At 50.0% G+C, this 18,015-nt stretch overlaps 1 protein-coding gene across 1 annotated transcript in view; it reads right to left on the bottom strand.

Annotated features, from left to right (window-relative positions):
- Nucleotides 1–18,015, bottom strand: part of NEUTE1DRAFT_117741 (uncharacterized protein) — a gene marked incomplete at both ends in the record, with an annotated part of 48,079 nt that overhangs the window by 10,615 nt on the left and 19,449 nt on the right. Inside the window, one exon of the mRNA XM_009854915.1 lies at nt 5,315–5,322. The remainder of the gene's footprint in view (nt 1–5,314; nt 5,323–18,015) is intronic.

Below are 18,015 nucleotides of genomic sequence, written 5' to 3'. Positions count from 1 at the left end.
ATGTGCACGAGAAGCCCGAGCATCTCAAGATCCTTGAGCAGTGGATGAAGAGCTACGAGCCAGATCGTATCTTTAGAGATGGAAAGATCAGCGAGGATCTCAAGGATCTCTGCCCGACTGGAACACGCCGGATGAGTGCCAACCCCGTCGCGAACGGTGGCACCATCAGGAAGACCCTGAGGATGCCCGACTTCCGCAGATATGCCCTCAAGGTCGACAAGCCGGCGTCGATTATGGCCGCCAGCATGACCAATATGTCCATGTTCCTCCGAGATATCATTGCCGAGAACCCTACCACCTTCCGACTTTTTGGTCCCGACGAGACTGAATCCAACAAGCTCGGGAAGGTTTACGAAGCGGGAAAGAAGGTCTGGCTGGGCGAGTACTTTGAAGAGGATAAGGACGGCGGTAATCTGGCCCCCGAGGGCCGTGTGATGGAGATGCTCTCAGAACACACATGCGAGGGTTGGCTGGAAGGCTACATCCTCACCGGTCGTCACGGGCTCCTGAACAGTTACGAGCCGTTTATTCATGTCATTGACTCTATGGTCAATCAGGTATGATCTTCTTCTTTAAACTTCACATGACTATCACTGACAATTGGTTTCCAGCATTGCAAATGGCTCGAAAAATGCTTGGAAGTGGAGTGGCGCCACAAGGTCGCCTCTCTCAACATCCTCCTCACCGCCGTCGTCTGGCGTCAAGATCACAACGGCTTTACCCATCAAGACCCCGGCTTTCTCGACGTCGTGGCCAACAAGAGCCCCGAGATAGTCCGCATCTACCTCCCGCCCGACGGTAACTGCCTCCTCTCCGTCACGGACCACTGCCTGCGCTCGTCCAACTACGTCAACGTCATTGTGGCCGACAAGCAAGAACACCTGCAGTACCTGTCCATGGATGACGCCACCATTCACTGCACCAAGGGCATCGGCATCTGGCCACAATTCAGCAGCGACCGCGGCGAAGAGCCGGACCTGGTCATGGCTTCATGCGGCGACATCTCCACGCACGAGTCCCTGGCCGCCATCGATCTGCTCCTTCAACACTTCCCCGAGCTCAAAATCCGCTGCGTCAACTGCGTCGACCTTTTCAAGCTGATCTCGCACGACGAGCACCCGCATGGCCTGACGGACGCCGAGTGGATTTCCTTGTTCACCGACAACAGGCCCATCATCTTCAACTTCCACTCCTACCCCTGGCTCGTCCACCGTCTGACATACAAGCGACCTGGTTCGCACAACGTGCACGTGCGCGGATACCGCGAGAAGGGTAACATTGATACCCCCCTGGAACTGGCCATACGTAACGGCACCGATCGATTCAGTCTCGCAATGGCGGCTATCGATCATATGAAGGGTGTTTTGGGCAATCGTGGAGCGGCAGCCAGGGAGCAGCTAAGGAATGAGCAGCTCAAAGCAAAGGCGATGGCCTTTGAGGTGGGCATGGATCCGCCGTTCTTGAAGAACTGGACGTGGCCGCATACCGGGTTGTGGAGTAAGGGGGAAGCGAGGGTGGCCAGTGAGCAGCATCTTCACTGAAAGAGGTAGAGGGAGGGAATATTACGATAGATGTCCCGATACAAGACGGATGGTTCGAAAGGTGACCAAACAAGATGAAGGAAGGCGATATCAAATGGCGTTTGGAGGCAGGCCATGGGCAATGGTGGATGTTATTGTGACGTGATGATCGTTTACTGGGAGTATTGTAAGAGATTAATTTTCAATTCATCACAGACAGATCACAGGCAAGCCATGTCTTCAAGCAATGCCAATGTCAACGTTAGGGACAGTAAAGTTCGTCGAATGCAACTGCGAAGTCCGTTTTTACAACAGCTGCATATAAGCACACCGGCGCAACGAGAATTTCCAACAACCAAACTACGACAGTTGCCTCACAACTGTACATCTTCCGTAGTATAGTGGTCAGTATGTGAGCTTGTCAAGCTTGAACATCTAGTTCGATTCGCTCGAGACCCGGGTTCAATTCCCGGCGGGAGAGACCAATACAATTTTTTGCGATTTGGAGTGCATAAGCTTCCATTTTTTTACCATCTTTTCCAATCTTTTTTCTTCTATCTGTTCTGTTCAATTTTTTGCCCTTCTTTTAGTCAGTCGTTAACGGGATAATGTTAACGCGCCGATAATATGGTTCGACTTATCTTCTTAACTAACAAGTCTATTATTGTGACAAGATTGATCAGGATCTGATAATGAGGCTCTCCTACCTCTTGTACCTATGAATGGCCCTATCCCTATGTTCTGCCAATCAAATCGTACTCTAACTAACTTCCAAAGCCTCCCTCGCGATATTCTTTCCATTCTAGAACGTCTCGGAATATTAGCTCCGAACAAACGCAGCGCGAGAGTCATCCGTACCCAACAAGCACTCTATCTATTATCTGCAATGATGCAGAAAAGCGTCGCACAGAGTCAGCGACAAAGGGTCCAAGATACGCCTACATAGATAGTAGTACCTGGTTTTCGGTATCGCAACCAACCATGGCAGCTCTTTCCAGCTGCCCGGCTAGCTCAATCGGTAGAGCGTGAGACTCTTAATCTCAAGGTTGTGGGTTCGACCCCCACGTCGGGCTCAATTCCCGGCGTCTTTACAACGCCCTGTTTTTTTTTGGGTTTTGGGTTTATATATGTCTTGTATTCTTCTTTCCTCATTGCTTCCTTTTCCGAAGCTGTTTTTTCTTCTCTGGAATGTTCCTCCATTCTTTCCTCTGCATTGCTTGATACCACTGCTTTGGCGATGGTCCTCTTTTTTTTGTTCTTTCTTTTTCCTTCCTTTCAAGTCACTTCTTGCTACGTAACGACTGTTTCCGTTACAGTAATATAAAACGAAAGCGACAACGATCTGATGCAAATGGATACGATACACAAAGGAGTGAAAAACCGAACTTGACACGGGCCGACACTGCACGACTCGACTACAATAACCAATTCCGCCACTCGGCAGTTGAGGCTAAGTAGTAGTGCATCCCGCCCAATGACATCGCGAATTCCCGTGACATCGCGATACCAGACGAAAACGGGTTCGAGCGCACGGGAACTCCTAGTCCCGGGCTTTCGTCTGAAGTGTAGTGTATAGTAAAAGACATGGGACCTTGCCTTGCCTGCTTCAAGTATGTGTGCAATGAATTGCGCTGCGCTGGCATTGTGTGCGTGCGTAGGCAGTACACGTAGGTACCCACACAGTATGCACGGAGGCACGTTCGAGGCACGGGTTTTGCAGTTCAAGTTGTTGCTATGAAGAGTTGGGTGTAGTGTACTGGGTGTGCGCAAAACATCTTTTTCTTCCCGCCGTCCCGCTCGAGTGGGAGATGGGGATCCTAAAAAAGGGATCTTGGGGAAAAGATGGGGATGGTTTTAGATCACATAAAAATCCCTAAATTTCATGCAAGGTCGAAGTTTACATACTGCTGTGTTTCGTTACGCGGTGGGCCGGAACCCTTCCGAAGGCTTGGCTTCCGGGCGGTTTACCCGACCAAAACTTCGCCATTTCTTCCGGCGGTGGCTTGAATATGATAGGCTGGCCTATGTTACCAGAAAGGTTGTTAGACATTTGTACTATCTTTAGATGTGGCTGGCACCTGAGGGGAAGATTGCCGACGCTGTGTTTGCGACTGCAGTGTCGTTGTAGGGGAACGTCTTCGTTGAGCTATAATATTTACTGCATATAGGGTCCGGCCCCAGAAGACCTAGACGATGCAGGGACTTTGTAGTGTAAATGGTTATCCTAACTCCTGCCCCTACAACGCTGCTGATTGGGTCCCGTTGTAATAAGATCGCCTGGAGTAAAGTGCACATCGTACTATGATAGATGTGTTCTAGCGGATAGGCATCGATAGATTTGTTCGCTTGGAGGTAAGCATGCGTACATAGGTAGTGATGACGAAAGTATGAACACGCAGCCAAGTTCTGCAGGGTTTGACAAGGGGAGGCTTCGCAGATCTGCTGAATATGTCAGAACAAGCAGACGAATGATCGCTGTTGTGGGAGGGGAGTAAAGTCTCCGGTCAGACAAACCTGTACGGGGAAGACGATACATAGGTAGTAGGGGACAACGAAGAGTTGAAAGGGAACTCCCCGAAATGAGACGAGAGGACAGATCAACGAGGTGATTCGCACTATCCTTCCGTCACTAGACATACCCAAGTATACTTTGATCAAGCTGAACACCAGTGAACACATGCATGAAGAAAAGTTTAAGGAACCGAACTTGGCTTTGAGCTTGCTATTGGTATTGTAACGGCACTGCCAAGAGTTTTGTTAGTGTAAACAAACTAGCTTCAAGGACCGGGATTGGGTTGGGACAGAAGGAAAAAAAAAGAATCGGCGCATGTAGTGAGTGTATGAAAGAATGGGAGCGCTCAGTACATCAGTGGGTCGAGCTAAACTCGACATGGGATAAGGGTAATGAGGCTCTTCGGCAAACAATTAGCATGGCTTACATTGCTTATGTCTACATACCTAAACCTGACCACATACGTTGGTAACAGACTAAAGCGTTGAATGCATGTCTGTTTGAGGCGCTATAGATCTTCTCTTTGGATGAAGGCTATTTGAGCACGTGGGATAGAGGAAGAAGAACTTTGGTACGCCTAAGAAGCAAACCCACCACCACCGAGTAGTGTCGGGTACACTACAATAGCATAGCATGCAAAGTGCCTTCTTGGGGCCTCAGCGACTTGGTTGCGTGTTACAATCCTCACCATTGGAAGCTCCACAGGGGAAGGTATTGCTTGGTGAGAACTTGAAGATTGAAGGGAGTCGCACCATTTGGTCCTTGAATGATTCTTGAAGATCAAGGGATCTTCTGGAGTCATACGGATGAGCATGACTGAATGGGGTGGACGCGACCGAGATTGTGGTTTTCGAATTCAGTTGTCGTGGGAACTGAAGAGAATGACATCATTTGGAATCCGGAGTGCAATTTGAGACTTTCCACTTGTGAGAATCGGTTGTTACGATAAGGCAGAGTAAGAATGACGCAACGGTGGAGCGGGGCAGGCAGGCACGGCACAGGTGGAGACAACGTACCGCAGTACGTACCTACAGCTCACCCCTGCTCTATCCGTTAACACGGCATTGGGAGACGCACTCTCCGCAACCCAATTACTATTCCTACAAAGTCAATACACAAGATTGATGTTGGGAAGATACGTGTCGGATGGTGTATAGGATTTGACATTTTTCCCCTTTGGATATAAGCTTTTGGTTGTTTTTATGCGCAATTGTGTTGATCCTTGTCATAGGAACCGCGCTAACACGCAGACCAGCATTGAACCGGACGGGCTACGGGAACCAAAAACGTCAATCACATGGCAAGCGGAGCATGGCATTCTGAAATCCCATATTTGAATTTTTACGCACCTAAGCCGGAAACGTTTCAATCCTCCACTGGCATTCTTCACCACCATCACCACCCCCTGCCCTTCTTTTTAGTCGTGCTTTCCGAGCCTGCCGAGCCTGCCTAACCGCTCCAGGTTGCAATCGAGTTTCTCATCGCCAATTAAAATGTCTCCGACTACTACCACTTGCTAGTTATTGGTTTATTATTGATGCCAAAGAAGTCATGTTTCTTCTCGACACATCGGATATCACATATTAACAGTGGACGTCTGGGGAAGAAAACATAAAAGTCTAAACAGCATATCTCTACTGGAGGTCTCCGAATACCTAATGAGGTAGGTTAAGCTTTGGGCCCATGCATGTAGAAGAGAAAGCTTCTGATTGGTGAACAACTGGTATCTCTTTAACCGGTTTTTTGCACCTTTTCCTAGCCCATAAGAGCGTTTAATGACCTGAAGTCTAAACAACCAGCAGCCTAGCTAGTGGTCTTGTAGCGTGTTTGCAAGATACCAAAAAAGGTACATGGCTTGAAGTTGTTGGAAGGTTACATGTTGGTGTATAAAATCTCATTGGTCATAAACCACTGTCAAGAAATGCATATGTAGCAGGAAAACCGGTTAAAGAGATGGATTTAGGTGGATATGAGGAGAATTATTAGTGCGTTCTGAGCGAGCACGTACACTTCCGGGGCGCACGGTCCTTTCCACTTCTTGGCTTACAGTCGGAGCAAACTCTCCGGACCATCTCACAAGTGACTTCCTGCATTTTGCACGCAGATAAAAACAGCTGAGTGGTAGGGAACCAGGCCAGGACGACAATCACAGCCGGAGATAATCGGCAGCACAACAGGGCCCCAACACCCTGTTCAACTAGGTATCACGACACTAATAAAGCGGCGATAGCAAGACGAAGGAATGCATGGTGAATAGCCACAGTGTTGTGCTCCTCTTTACACGCTGCCCGTTACTCGAGTATCATCGTATCTAGTAGCTCGGCTCATTCGGGAACTCGGCATCACTCGATTTGAGAACCTTCGAACTTGGTACTCGCATCTCGATTTCAAGTCTCGCCGGAACTTCCCATCTACACTATTAGGTGAAGCTAGAATATGCGTCCCCACCACATAAGCTCATTTCTTTCTTTTTATTTTTCAACTTGTTGGGACTCTGCCCGGTTGCTTCCCCGCCTTGCTGCCCATGGACCTATAGTACAACACCGCCCGTATCAAGCCTCAACTTTGGCCGTCTCCACACGCAGCCACACTCTCCGCGGGATCCGAGAAGAACCGCGCCATGCTACTGACTAATTGAAGCTTGGAGCTTTGGACTGCATTTATTTAGCGGCTTTGAATTGAGGTGTTTCGAGCAATGCGTGAATTCTTCCTCGCCATGCATAACAAGCCACTGCAATCGAACTCATCTGGCCTACAAGAGGTTGATCGACATGGACCGCCAAGAAATTGGGGAGACGTATTTGACGAATTGAGTTGTGATCTGCGCGAGACACCAAGATACAGTAGTACTACAAAAGCGACTCGAGGTTCTAGACCTTTTCCAAACGGTGACCAAAACAGATTACAACATCAGACGAGCTTACCCCTCTGAGCGTTCTCCCCCCTCCCCAGACGGAGTTGTCAACACCAATGACTCGGGAAGCTACTAGCTATGTACCCAGACTCAAGAGACAACTACTTGGTAGAGAGCGAGCGCCAATGAGAGAGTGGCAGTGCCTCGAATCTCCAACTCGAGCTTGAGCTCAGCACGCAAGCTGCGGTGCCGCGACTGCTGAATACGGACCTGGTCCTGGCATAGGTGTGTCCTCGCGAAAGAGCTTCAAGAAAGGACGGGAATGTGGTCCGCCAGGTCTGGATGGAGTCTAGTCAAAACAAGTGTAGCACATGGAAGACGGAAGTAGTAAAGACCAATGAAGCTCGCACGCTGCAACTCGGTAAGCATGTCAGGGCATGAGACATTGAAGCTTCTCTGAAGCTCTCCAAAGCTCTCCATCAACCTGGAAGGTGGTACCATACCTTGCGAAAGCAGAGCGGGGCAGTGGGTACTACCTCAAGTGGACCTCCAGGGCCACGTACCTTAAATGGGCAGCCGCAGTCCTCTCTAACAATTATGATTGGCACAAGCCCCGTTCACAGTACAGCACAGTCCTACAGTGCTCTCTCTGAACGTGGACGGTACTTAAACTGACTGGCAACGTAACAGGTACTACGGCCAAGCCCTGTGAAGGTCAGTCTGCAACCACAACCGGATCGAGATCGATGAACACTCGGGTGCCCTTGGCTATGAGTGGCTCTGTGGATCGCTTTTGGATCGAGCAAGCAGCCAGACACAGCCAGTCCCGTCGACCGCACTCCGAACCGACTCGGTGCCGCCCACACCCTACGCCTTTTGAATCGACGCCAATGATCCCGCCCCCCTTGTTGCCGGCTAGTTTCCGTCTCCACGACTGCTGCGGTAGCTCTAGGTAGGCAGGGGGCGTCCTCAAATCCTTTTCTCCCTCATCCGGAAGCAACAGTTACTCTACGCTTCTGCTTGGTGAGCACTTCCAGGAACAGAGAGTCTGGGACGAGAAACACCATGTTGGACCCGGCTCAGATCGAAAGGCCAGGTTGATACTACCTCTAGGTCTTAAGAGGTCGGTACCAGGTATTACATTACCTTACAGTGCCAAGTGCGATGAAACCAGGAGAGAGACTGCCAGTACTGCGTACTGTAGGTAACTAAAGAGCGAGGGCCGGCGATGATACCTGCCTTCTCCACCTCCATGGATGTCTCCGCTCGCCCTTCAGGCTTGCGTCAAAGGAAGGTACCGACTTGCCAGTCCGTACGGCGGATGCGCACGCAACGAACCCGCCCAGATCGGGATCTTGGACAACAGACCTGCAAACACGTCAGGCTCCCAGCGTCGAAATATAACACCGTTTGCTCTCCTGCCAAACTCCCGCTTGTTCCTATTCTTTTCCTGCCGGTACACAAGGTGACATTCCACACATAGTCCACAACCACCAGTTTCGGTTACCTCGTCTTCAGTTCGTCCTTCTCGTACTTCCCGTCCCCGCTACTACTACTACTACTACGGCCCACGAGCTTCGACGTCCATCAAGCATACTACTACTGTTCTTAATATACCAATACCGCAGGCCCAAGTGTCCCGCACGAACTGTTCATACTCGCTCCATCGCCCCGTGAACTACCATTCCATACGCTGTGTGTGAATTCCTCGACATTCGAGCCAGCACTTGCCGAACCAGTCTTCGACAATCCACACCATTTACACGGCACGACTACCTTATCTTCGAGGTCTAGGCCCAGATATCCTGTCTCTTAGACACTGTATCACTAGCCTACGGTGTATAATTGTGTAAACGGGGTCCAGAAGCGAGGGTTCCCTGACAGGCATAAACCATGGCACCAAGAGATCCGAGAGTCAAGGAGAGGGGAGCGAGCGTTACCCAAGCCAGCCGACCAAGCCCGACGACACAGGACAGCATCAAGGTGAACATCACAGAGCAAGTCAGATCAAAGGTTGTGGCGGGCCGAACAGAGAAGCCAAAGCCAAAGGTACGCCGACCACCCATCAGTCCACATGATTACAAGACCAGAAAGACTAACTCCACAAAAGCCTCAAGATGCTCGTACCCACGAAGCCAACCAGGAACGGGCCTACGTAGCGGCATCTCGTCGCTCGGACCGCAGTCTCGAGGCCCGTCTCCAGTCGGCCAGGTTGGCATCTGAAATCCACAAGAAGCGTACCGGTAAGGGCTTCAAGATCACCACTGAGGCTGTCCTGAATGATGCCATGTACGAAGAGGAAGAAGAACCCAGGACAGCCCGGCTACCGTATACCACCGGCAACTTTCAGAATTTTGCCTTGGAGCAGCACTACCAGAGGGTCGACGCCCAGTTTGCAGAGGCCTTCCCAGCTCTACTCCGACCGCCAGCGATGCCTCTTGCCCCACAGTACATGCCAATGCCTCAGCAGCGAACAATGTCGATGATGTCTGTGAACTCAGTTCCCTCTTACGGTCTTCCGCCAAACCATGGCATGCCACAGTTCCACGAGAGGACACAGTCAGCTCCGAATCTCTCCTTGGCATCAGCAAACTCAGCCAACTCAACAAGTTCTGGCATACCCCACGGCTTTGGACAGAAGACACAGTCGCTCCCCCCTGTCCCGCCCATATCAACCAATTCACCGAGTCTATCCGTTTCCCATCGTTCTGCCGGTACTCACACAAGAAACTCGTCAACGTCCGAGTTCTCGACACCTCCGGCTCTTACGCCAAGCGTTGGCGATGGATCACCTTCCCTACCGGGACTTCTCACTCCGACTTTCGACCATGACAGTTTTGACAACTCAAAGACAACACAGCCTCGCTACCGGCAGTCATCAATTACCTCAACCAGATCCGATACACCGCTTACTCCACAATCAGCCATGTCCGTAACGTCGACGACGCAGTCAGGCCATTCAGCCGCTCTCCCTAAAGCCTCGTCGGATAGCGTGATCCAGCTCGCCAGTGAGCCCCAGTTCTATCCCAACTATTTCGATGGTTCTTTTGAGCATTTCGACGACATGTATGACAGCCTGTCACAACCGCCTCTCGATCTTGACGAGTCACGCTCGTTCTATGCATCATTTGCACAACAGGGCGAGAACGCGGCAATTTTCTATCAGACACTGGCAGAGAAGCCCAAGGAGCTTGACGCCGAGCTTGATCCATTGGTAAACAATGATCACGACACGTTTGTAGACTGGAATGGTGGCAACGTGTAAGGTTAAGTAGTCTTTTGGGCTGTTTTGGGGGGGAGGCTATTGCAGAGAATTGATAAGTGATGTGGCCAAAGTCACGGAGTAGACCAGAAACATCATTACTGACTCTGTGCTGGAGTTGTGTGGGTTTTTTATGCACCTATATCTGGTAAAGGCGAATCTGCGCCGGAACAGAGAAACCGTTTTTCACGGCCAAGGATAATCACATTCATCAGTGGGGAACAAGGAGTAATGACTGGGACGATGGGATGACATACTGCTTTGTAATAATATAAGAGCGTGATCAAGAGCCTAGTAGGTTTTGGAAACCGGATGAGAGGTCGGATTCGGCATCTTGAAACCGTCTACTGGAAAACAATATACATTTTTCTGACGAGTTTTGTACTCCTGGTATTGTGAACATGGTGATTAACGCGAACCGCCATTCGGCATGTTAAGACCCAACAGAATTCATGTAAAAGCGTTCAAATACTGTATCCCAAAACAAGTTTTGGTTGATTTGTGTTGGCCTGAGATCCCATGAGATGTAACGTGAACGTCTTGTGATTGAGTTGGTCGGAAAGGAAGTGAGTAATAGTGAAAATACACAAATCACAGCTGAGAAAGCGTCACTTGGACAGTATAAGATGAAGATATGTATTCCTACGTTTCCAGGCTACGCTACGGTGTGCCTTCGAGACACTCGTCTCCTGCAAGTTAAGCGGTGATGAGTTGCAGATGCCTTCTGGTAAACGGTCAAGACACTTGCTTGGCCTGACGGAGGCATCACCTGCTCCAACATAGACTTCATAGAGAACTATGAACGCCAAAACAAGAAAGAAAAAGAGATGTCAAATGGTCGAAAATGCGTTGATTCTTGGACACCGGGTATTTTTCTAGAATTAGATGCCTTGCAAGGGAAGAAAGATGAGTTTTGGACTGGCGTGAATTTTTGGTCTAAGGTTGTGAAAGTATGAAGGCCATGTCTAGAGCTTGCTAGTCATGGTTTGGCAGGTAACTGTAAATAGGAGACGACAGAAAGAAAGGTAAGAGGGAAAAGAAAAGAATGGAAAAAAAGGAGGAGGAGAGAAGGGGAGGAAGACTGTCAAGCAAGGCTATTAGATCAAATATCTAATAGCTGGAATGAACGTGGAAGCAAAGTACCACAAACCAACAATTATAATTGGCGGGTTAGAAACAATGACTGAGAAGACTAAGGAGTTAGTGATGACAGTAACATTCAGCAAGATAAACTGGAGAAGCTGGAGGACGACTTACGACTTCTACTTACTCTCTCTCTCCCTGCTAGTGGTGTCGCTTTTGCCTCTTGGCCAACAACTGCGCATACCCAGCATCCAGCGTCGCCTTCCTCCGCCGATCTTTCTCGGCCTGGGTCGTTGGTTGCGGAAAGAAAGGAAAGCTACGGTCCTCGAGTCTGGGTCCAGATTCGAATCCCGATCCGGGTCCGATGTTGAACCCGGGCGGCGGTCTAACTGTAGGCCCTATGGTTGTTGCGGTGGTTTCGGGAGTAGGGGCGGCTCTAGGTATGCTTCCGGCAGTGGTCATTGACTCCTGGGGATAACTCCGTTTTGTCGAGAAAAAATCTACATCCATCGGCCACGGGTCTGGGTGTGGGGTTACCGTACGCATGTACAGATCCCTTGCGTCGCTTGTTCCAAAGTCGTAGGTACCGGTAACAGTATCAGAGATCGTCGCGTTTCCGAGAGGCTCTTGATACTGGCGGGCGGTCATGGTGGCGCTACGAGCGAACCGAGGTGGCTCAGCGGTATCCGAAGCAAACGTATTGCGCTTAGATGAGACCGAAGGAGGGGTTTTGGAGTTGAAGGGCTGTGAGCGTAAGCCCTGGGACTGGGTGTGGAAGTTGCCGTTGTCGTCACTGCTGCTTTTGTTGGGTTTGAGGCCGAGCTGAGATGCTTGTGAACGGAGGATATGGGGTGGTGGAGGAGGAGGGAGACCATCCGGGTACTGGCCGTATGCCTGATGGCGAGAGGGAGAGGAATCGAAGTGCTGGGGCTGTTGAGAGAATCGAGAAGTGCCCCTGGGATAGTTACCCGGTAGCTCAAACTGAGAGGCGCGAGGTGTTATCAGATCCGCGTCATCGCCAATGCCGGTGCCAGCTCCAGTGCCAGCTCCAGTGCTTAAGGGCCCATCCAACATGGTAGCACCGTCCATCTCAACATCGATTAATTTGTTCTTGCCACCTGTTGTCTGGATTTCCAATGCTCTAGGGCGATTACCACCTCCTACGCCATAGCCTCGAGGTCCGACTTGAAAACCAAACCCACGAGACTGCCTCTGGCTCTGAGGCAGAACTGGGAAAGGCTCAATCACAGCTTCTCGGAAGTCGGCACTCTTTCTCACGGGAGGAAGGTGCGCTGGAGGAGCCTGGTGAGCTCCGACGGTAGAGCCAGAAGGCGTATCGGTGTGCTCCTTCCCACCCCCCTTTGGGTCTTGCGACGAGGAGGAGGGAGGAGGGGTGATCAAACCCATACCGGCTTTGCGGGGCAGCGGGTTGTTGGGATCGGAGCCGGGGTTACGGAGATTGGTCGTGTCGTAGCCTGTGCGACCCATTATCCTTGTTTGTTCGTTGCTGGTGGTTGTTGTTGATGGTGGTATTTGAGGGCTGGAGGAAGACGGGCTGTGGCGAAAGAGTTGCGTTTACTTATTGAGTGATTCCTGGGCTGCTGATGGGGAAGCTCTTAGAAGAAGGCGCTAATGGTTTAGTGAGGGGATGAGTACTTTCCTTCACAGCTCTCGTAGGTCATGCGTGACTGAAAGTGGATTGGGCGAGAAGTGGATGTTAAATCGGTGCTGTCGATTTTAGTTTGAGTTAAGGAAGGAGCGGAGGGCAGAAGGAGTGGATAGGTAAGGTAGGTAGGTACAGGTATATGCAAGACCAAGCAGCTATGAATGATGTATTGGTATTATTGATCTGTTGCTGAAAGATCCTGATGTTGTTCTCAAACTCCGCGTGACTGGTCTTGCTGCCTGAGATGGCGAGTGCTTGTGTTTCGTTTGATGTTTTGGATCCTTTTGTCCAAGCCAACTTTTTCGCCAGTGTTTGCTTTGTGAATATCAGACGGAAGGAAGAAGTTACTCATCATGACGACCGTCAGTCAGGATGGAATTTCAGCAAGACACTTGAAAGGAACTCGCTTGGGCAGCTACCTCTAGGTAACTTCTTCCGGCGCTAGCCCCAGCCCATATTTGTTGAACAGAGAATAACATTGTAATGATAAGACCCGAAAGCCTGAGCCCATGTAGTTAGAGTTTTTCACTGCTCCTTCGGGTGATGTTCCTGGAAGTCGAGATATGGTGGCGCGAACTTGCGCCAGTAGTTACAGTTGGAAGCGTGAAAGAGATAGTCATAAAAGGTGAGGGCTGAAGGAACCCATAGCTTTTAAACCAAGAAAACTTGCGTTCCCAAGACGCTACATTGAAGGCTCAACCGTGAAATACTGTTTCGCATTCGATAGAAGTGGCCTTCCACGCATGCAACCATTGCGTCGCTGGTAGGATGCTGTTCCTCCAAACCCACAACACCAGCGGGCAGAGACATCCGGACTCTGAACAAGGAAGTCAAAACTCTTATTGCCGGAGAACGGATGCAAGTAGCTTCCCCCTACAAAGAGTTGTGGGAGGCTAGAGAGGGTGCTAGGAGAGCGGCCAGACAATGAACGGCGTTTGCTGTACTCCCGCACCCCTTTGTTTATTGTTGCATTGACACCTGTGAGAGTTCTCCAGAGAAAGTCAATATGTGCAGTAACGATCAAAGATCAATTGAAGGTTACTATTGAGAGTACCACTTAAGCTAGAGAAGGGATGTTTACTTGCAAACTTCAATATGCCCTTGGAATTGCTCCTACCCAGCTCCCGCTTTCGCCCTCTACTTCACGAGTTTATTTTCCACGCCTATCGGTCTATGTCTCCTTCATCAGGATGTGCCGACCAAATGTGACTACCATGGTCTTGAGAGACTCCCTTGATGCAACAGGCATATAGCTAACATGCCAAATAATCCCCTTATCATTCTTGCGGAGAACCTCGACCCACTCCCCGATCCTTTCAACCTTCCCCCCAGTGCCGTAGGTGACCCCCCTGTGCTGATAAGCAATAAGTAACTGCTAGCAAGCTCACATTGTTGCGGCTGATGACTTGGAGGCCTCGTGGGCTGCTTCCAGCAGAGTATTGAACGTCGTGACTGAACAGTGACTATAAGGTCGTTGCGTCTTCCCTCTTTCACTCATCACATCGATGTGTGCTTCAGTTTAGACCGCGACCTACCTCAGCAGCTCCAATTCTTCAATGAGTGGCCACAGGGAGGACTTGTGAGCCGTCCGGAAACGGATTGCCACGAAGACGCCTTTTCTGCAGAAGGTCACCTTCAGCTTGGAGTGAAAGCGGCCCCCGGCCATTTCGCTGCGACCGTACTTTGTGGTAGTGTCATCTTCAACCACGCAACTTTTCAGACCCTGGACAACTCGATATTCTCTGACACGATGGATACCATCGCTGAATTTGGCTTTGATGGTCGCGGTTTCGTGGAACTTGAGGCTGTAGGTATCTGGCAGTGTCAAGTCCTCGTCTAGACTGGCATGCGGGACTTCGTCAATGGTTCCCCGATGGGATTTCATAGCACGGTCAAGTGCAATAGCCAGGGCTTGAATGTCCACAGGCTGCTTGCTGAGATCAAAATCTTCAGGAATATCTAAAGCTCGGTTAGAGTATGGCCATGCTGCAAGAACGAAGGTATCTGGGCCCCCAACCAGGAAAATGCACTTGGACAACGGTCGTCCAACGTGTCCAGACAGTAGCCCACCCATTCTTGGATTTTACGGCGTAATTTCCCAGGTCCTTCGCGGCTTCCAAACCCCTCTCGCTATGAACGTAATTCAGGGAGCAGACGGCTTGCTTCATCCTGCTAATAGCATTGAAATGGTTGTTGCACTGGGTGATCTTGATCTGAAACGGCTCGAGATCGGCAGTGCTGGAAAAAGTGACGATCTGCTCGAAGCCAATGGGTCTCTCGAGAAACGCTTCGGCGACGGAGAGCCGCTCAAGCGGAATATCGGGAAGATTTACCCGGCAAATAACCTCCAGCATGCCTGGGTCCAGAGGAAGGAGAGTGGTGTTATTAAAGTCTCCCAAGTCTTCATTGAAGCCCTTAGCGATGAGTGACTCGATCGATTGAATGGGATTGAGCAACTTCCCGATATCGGTTTCGGTAGATGACATTTTCTTGTTGAGATGATGTATAATGACTGCGTTCTCAGTGTGGGGACTTTGCTGGCCTGCCACCACTCGAAGAACGTGGCTCTGGTTGATGGGTTGAGAGGAGAAGGGCGAGAGTATCATGCAAAGTGGAAGAATAGTAAGGACTTTATACCTCTAGGAAGCGGGGACACGAAGCAGGATATTGAGCGCCCAGATCTCGCAATTCTGACTTGACTGTGATCTCGTCTCTGGTGAGTAACTATTGCCACCTCACTTCACTGGCGAGATGCCTTGTCATTATCTCAAGTAATTGGGATAAAAACGATCCTGTTTCAGAAAGCAAACCGAGGGAAGTGCCCGCCTACGAGATAGTCACTCTTTCTAGGCAGCGTTCAGTGTGAAGTATACCTAGCACTGGCCGTTGAGGCCAATAAAGCTCAGATATTCAGAGACCGAAGTCGCTGGCGTTCCGCATTTTGAACCGGCAGGTCATCCAAGCTCTTGGAGAGAGAGAGAGAGAGAAAAAAAAAAAAAAGGAAAACGGATGCTATCACAAACTAACCTCCCATTTTGACTGCTTCCGTGCTAGATGCATTGATATCATTGTATTCAAGGCAGTTGGGATGAAGAAGGTACAGATAACAACCTCCTAAGAGAACGGAAAGAAATTACTTGACCCGTGAGAGGATTACTCCTTCCAAGGAAGCAATAGAATTGAAGCCAAGAAATCTGGGAATGGAAGTCGCAGCCAGCAGCAATTTTACCATCAACTGGAAGGTATGGATGGTAACTCCTACACCGATCATTCAAGACGAGAGGACAAACACTCTCCAGAGATCCATCGCCTCATCGAATCATAACCCCTAACCCCCTGAAAAGTTTAGGCAATGCTCGTAGATCTGGAATGCAGTCATCTGAAGAAGGAATGCTAGGTATCCTTCAAGGACAGAACTGACGACGGGACGTTCAGCGACCCCACTGCTCAGTAACCCCGAGTGCACTAGTTTACTTGCGCGTAGAGGTATAACTAATCCAGCTGTGACCTAAAGGCGAGTTCAAGGTTAACGACTAGAGGTGTGACTTGGGAGCCTTGACAGCAAAGTCCCAAAAACGCATGGTAGAACATAAAGGGAAATGGCGAGGACCGGACATGCCTGGATAAGTATGATCTATGACAAGGTGGCAGAACGATTCTCTCGAAATTCTCCTGCTTGATTCGAAGACCGGATTTACCGATTGAATCGGTCCGTTGCAAGTGATCAAGATTATCAAGAGGAAAGTTCACAGCAAAATCGATCGTATGTGGTTCAGAACGTGATAGTAGAATATGTTTTGAGCAGGTCTATAGTCAATTTTACCACTTGCAAGTTTCGAGGCCTCCGGAATAACGCCGTGTCTGTATGCCGACTGATATACATAACCCCCATGCAATACAACGCTGCCAACTTGTTCTCCTCCTCTGCATAATAATCCTGTTGTGTACCGGGTACACCACATGTACATAATCCCGAAGCAAATCCCTCCTTCAGTCGTACAACTGGAAGAAAAAAAGTGACATGAGCGATATATGCATCAACCTCCGACAGCAGTATGACTGACTATCATGTCTTTCGGTCTTCTCCTTTCTCTTCCTCCTCCAGGGCTAGCCCGTGGCTGGGTTGGCCATGACTGCATGCCAGTCTGACATCCCATCATGTCGTGATCGCTAAAATGTCGCATCATATCCCCGACGAAAGGCAACCTCCTGTTGTGATATCCAAGCGAGGTATGACAAACCAAAGCAAGATGACGCCGATAAAGGAATCCAATGTGATGATAAGCGAAAGAAGCCACGAAGCATGTATCGCCTAATAGAACTCCTTTTACTGCGATGCAAACCAGCGGGTGTTCCTCCTCTACCTATGCTGTGTCCTCTTTTCACTTCACATCTCTTGGCCCCAAGCCCCCTTCTGGAAGAAGTGATCGTCCAGTGATCTGAATGCCGTGGTGTAGATGCGATGCAGCCAAGAAGACGGGATATCTGTGCCAAGCCCATCACCGCAAACGCCACTGCCACACGGGGACAGGGGCATCACACGCGGCTTGACGAACCGACTGGTCAATATCGGATGGTGGTGGTGTCTCTGGACATTTTGCAGTCGGTGAACTCTGGGTAGTCCGAGTGTTGTCGAGCAGAATTGTGGTGATGGTGGCGCAAGACCGAGAGGTCTTGTTGACTGCCGAGCGCAAGAGTTCTTGGCGCCATGTACTGAATGAATGGGAATGATCCACCAGAAAAAAAGATGAGACCGACAAAAGGCAAACGACGCAACGCCAACGCAATGAGCGCAATCAGATGCAAGCCGAAACCCTAACCCATAGAGTCGTGTGTGTACATCATGTGGTCCGACGCCATTTCCGAGCCCTAATGCAGACCAGAAATCAAGCAGGTTCCATGCGTTTTCCAGTGCCGAGCAAGTGCAGCTCGGTCTTGGCTGGTGCGTTGTTGTGTCTGCTGAACAGAATCCGGTTTTGCTAGTCCATTTCTGATGGGCGTTGTTCAAGTAGTCAGGCGTTCGAAGCGGTTCAGTCTTCGGGGGTTATGAACCTCGAAGCTGATGACTGCGGGTTTGTCTTCGAAGCTGATGTGTTGACGAGCCTGGGGTCTTTCGAC

This window comes from Neurospora tetrasperma (genome assembly GCF_000213175.1).
Source record: "Neurospora tetrasperma FGSC 2508 unplaced genomic scaffold NEUTE1scaffold_5, whole genome shotgun sequence".
Taxonomy (NCBI): Eukaryota; Fungi; Ascomycota; class Sordariomycetes; order Sordariales; family Sordariaceae; genus Neurospora; species Neurospora tetrasperma.
Note: the sequence above shows the minus strand (reverse complement) of the source record. Positions and strands in the feature narration are given on the sequence as shown.